Source organism: Cryptotermes secundus, unplaced genomic scaffold, assembly GCF_002891405.2.
Source record: "Cryptotermes secundus unplaced genomic scaffold, Csec_1.0 scaffold395, whole genome shotgun sequence".
In the NCBI taxonomy this organism is placed as follows: Eukaryota; Metazoa; Arthropoda; class Insecta; order Blattodea; family Kalotermitidae; genus Cryptotermes; species Cryptotermes secundus.
The window spans coordinates 478,009-482,598 of record NW_019742967.1 but is presented as its reverse complement, the minus strand read 5'-3'; positions in this window follow the sequence as shown (position 1 = coordinate 482,598).

Genomic DNA, 4,590 nt, shown 5'->3' with positions numbered 1-4,590 from the left:
AACGAAGAGAGAAGACCCAAAGATATGAAATGCAGTGGCCATGGCTGTAAACTGGTGTACAAGAATTGTGGTAGAGTTTTTGGGTGCAATTCTCCAAGTACAATTAGAATGATCAAGTCAAGAAGGATGAGGTGGGCAGGTCATAAGTAAGTAATTCAAATCCTCGTCCCAAATATGTGGACAGGTGTTCCAGGTGTGCTGCATGGACTCCCCATGGACACCGCATTCTTCACAGGCAATTACGCAAATCGCTTCTCTCTGCAAGCTGCCAACCTTACACCAGAAGTTAAGTTCCTTGCATGTGCAAATGCCAAACTCAAAGGAAATGAGTGATTGTGAGTCCCACACAGCAGGTCTGTAACGGCACGCCGCTGGATGAAGCACGGTTTTGTGCCAGACTGAACAGCAAAACAGTGAAGGACTCTGCTAATTGGGCAATGAAGGAACCAGACATGTGTAACAGAGGATGGCATCACAGAGTTGTGTTCTAACAATCTGTGCTATTTGACTGCAAATGTAGGAATTACATGATATCACAACACAAGAGGAGTCTCTGACATTCTCATAAAATTTATGGGCACACGAAGCACGTTAATATTGCGGGCCAGGTATAAGAATTTACCTGTTTCAATATGTTGTCTATTTCTCTTCCAGAGGAGGCAGAAATCCCCCATTGGAAGAGTAAGCTTGGAGGTGCTGCCACTCCCGAGATGCTCAAGCAAATATCTGGACTACAGTCTCTTAAGTAAGACTCAGTTCTAAGTTAAGGCTCACTCCAAACGTTGTCTAATTGCGACATCAAATCTGTATTGGATTGCATGCCTGATTAACCTGTGGTTCTCGAGTAGAACTCACATCTACACATGGTTCATTGGCTTTATCCAGTTCATGACTGCTCTAATCATTAAACAGAACCATCATGTGAGCCAGCATTGTTAAAGTAGCAGCAATGGAAGAGGAAATGGAACTAGCAAAGTTACGAAGTCACGTCCTTATGTCTTCAGTGCCTTCGCAGTGAAAAGCATAAGAACTGTCCCCTACAGCTTTGCTGCCTTTCGTCTGCCAAACTGAGTTGTATGAGATTTTGTTTCCAGTCAAATTATGGAACAGATTCCTTCCTGAGCTGCTTCCCTTCTCTGGTTCAGTCCTGTGTTCACAACAGCCTGCCACTGGACCCCTACCCAGTCAGCCCGTACAAGTACACAGTTTTCCTGAGACCCACTTTTATACCATTCTCTCATCTACGTCTCTCTGTGGGTTCTTTGCCTTCAGGCTTCCTAACCAAAATTTTGTATGCATTTCCCATTTATTCCATGAAATTAAATTATTATGTCAAATAGATGTTGGAGAAATTTGGTAAAGCAGAAAGCCTTTCAAAATGTGTGAAACTGCCGTGTTCTCTGTCACAGGAACATAAACACAAAGACAGATGGCATTACCAGTAAGTGCATAAGGTTATGGGGGTGATGGGAAATGGTAAGTGCACTCCACTGAATTCCTTGCGCTTCACACAGTTATGAGCTACAGACCATGCATTATAAAGTATATATCGTTATGTTCTCCTCTTGTTTAACATTACCTTGATTTAAAGTCTTGCATTTTCTGATTTCATTTCTTTCTGCCTAATCTTCTAGACCTCTCACAATTTTACCTTTGTAACTTCTATCTTACTGTTGGTTTTTCATTAGAAAATTATCCTTTTGCTGCATTTATTGACACAGAAGGCTGAAATGCGATTCCAGCGCGTTAATGTGTTAAAATACTGTTCTGTAAGAAAGGCTGAATTGCGCACAGACTTGTTGACGGGGGAATGTAACTGTGTGCAGAAGTGTGGGGTCAATATGAAGACGTCTGTCTTCACGTGGTCCATTGGAAGTCAATCAACATTCTGAAGGAACATGTGGCCTCCATCTTCAGGGCCGAAGAATGAGCCAAGCAAGAAACCAGCATTAAGGCAGGTGGCAAGTAGAGGCCTTCACACGGCCATCTTGCTTTGCTTATTTCTCGACCCTGACGATGGAGGTGACACGTTCCTCCCAAAAGTCAGTTCACTTTCAACAGACTACACGGTGTTATAACCCAGAAGACAGAAATCTTCATAAGCACTGCTGTGAGAACCTCAAAGCCTGCACGTGGGATCAGTACGCACACACACATACTGCCCCATGTTCTCAGTTCAGAATTCCATCTGCTGTGAGACAATGATCATATGGGATGTGACACCATATGGTTCTGTAGGTAGCTGGAACCTGATCTTCCATCTTCAGGGTTGAAGTAATCTTTATAATTTGTATTCAGCAACTATCATTAGAATGGTCAATTGCTGAGATGGACTGAGCATGTAGCACACACAGAAGAGAAATTCATGCAAAGTTTTGTTAGGCAAACATAGGAGAGGCTATTAGAAAGACCCAGGCATAGATGGTAGGATAATACTAAAAGAAACAGGATAAGAGGGTGTGGACTGGAGTCATATATACATATACAAGTCTCAGTATCATTTTGTCTGACACCATTTGTAATATGGGTTCTCTTTTCATGTCCTGAGTTATGTATGCATGGCCGAAACCAGATCTAGGTTTCCATTGGTCACTGCACTGGAGAAGGTAGATTCCTGCCCTGGCCTCTGCCTCCAACTGTAGATGCAGTGGTGGGAGTCCAAGGAGTATCTCCAGTGCAGCTGTTGGAGATGTTTCAAATGCTCCTGTGATACCTAAGGAAGCCAACCTTTTCAATTTGCTAAGTTCTTTCTTGCTTGTCTTGAGTTTGACTCTAAGCCACCATACTGTGGTGCTTAAGTAATTATGGGTCTCCCAACCGCAGTGTATATCCAATGCACAACGTGCGGCTGCAGTTCCCAAGTTTTACCAAACATGCTTCTGCATGTCCAAAAAGCCTTATAGGCTTTATTGATGTCCTTGTGCAGCTGATTTTTCCATGTCAGTCCCTTGTCTAATTCTAGACCAAGGTACTTGACATCCCTGAAGAGCTGGATTGTCTTATTGAAGAGAGTCAGTTCCTTAATGCCCTTTGTATTTCTCTTCCTAGTAAACAGTATAATTACCGTCTTATTGGGATTGATGGAAAGACTTGTTCTTTTACACCATCGCTGGACCATGTGCAGAGCTGTTTGAAGACGCTCTGATACGGTCGAAAGGAATTTTTTATGAGGATTGATGTGTCATCAGCATATCTTACTGTATAATACCCATCATCAAGTTCCCATAGCAGATCGTCGATGACCAGACCCACAGCAGAGGCGAAAGTACGCCCCCTCTGCGGAAATCCCTTAGACGCAGATGTCCCCAGTGTTTCTCCTGATAATATGGCGACTATGGTTCTACTTTCCAGCATAGCATTCATCCAACTGCATATTGCAGGCTCTACGCTATGTCTTTCATCAGCCTCTTTGATTATATCAAATGAGGTTCTACCAAAAGCTCCCTCTATGTCAAGGAATACACTAAGGCAATATCCTTGTGTTCAATCGCACTTTCTATGCATTTTATCACATTGTGTATTGTACTTTCAGTAGAGCTACCTGTTTGGTAGGCAGGCTGGTTTCGGTGTAGAGGATATGTCCTCAACACTCCGTCCCTGATATGCCTATCCGTCCAGATTGGCCCAAAGAACCGACTGTGGTTTTCCTCCCCCCGAGATCCGTTACACAATACTAGGGAGGCATAGTGCATCACGCTACAAGCAAGTCGTTTCTTACGAGCCTGTCCCTTACCCGTATAGAGTAGGGATTCACGGGTCAAAGTGGGTAGAAGAACGGTGTTCTTTACTCACAGGGTCGAGGGACGCGGCTCAAAGTGGTAGCAGAGGGTGGTTCTTTACCCACGGGGGGAGGGACACGGCTCACAACTCATAAACGGACTCCAATTAATGTACCGCACTACTAGCCGTGAAACAGAATGCCGTCAAGCGGCTCACAAGTTGATTACTTCCGTTCATTCCAAACATTATTGGCAATCAAGTACGCGGATTCATCGGCAGAATTAGTGTACCCTTCGTAGCTGGCGGTACACCGATTGCCGTAAAGCGCAGTACCGTAAACCGGGCAACAAAGTTTAAAAAGTTCAATATATGTGTATACATGTATGAATACCTAGGTAATATGGTGCTTTTGCATTTTATAAACATGCTGGAATATACAAATACTAAAACTGCACAAGCATATCTAACAACACCCGTATCAGGTTTAATCTCGGAATATGTTATTCTGGACTAAATGCGTTACCTGCAGGATCTGAAAACTACTGCTCTAGAAGGCGGTCACTTCATTTGTGTGGGTTGTTAAGCAACTAGACTGTATTGCGTCCAGTGAAATGAATTGGAAAGGGTTTGGGAGCAAGTTGACGGGTTCCAGTCGCGACAGTATCCCAGAATTTGCTTGGAGGAGCTGAGGAAACCCCAGAATTCACATTTTGCTGGAAACTTTGAATGCAGTTTGTGGCGTGGACAATATATGCATTTCTGTGGGACAACCTCAATTGAACACATTCAGCAGAAGAGCACTGGAGAAACGAAGCGTGAGAAGACACATAGAGGGATATAGGACATGGTGTTTTTGCGAGGATGCGGAAA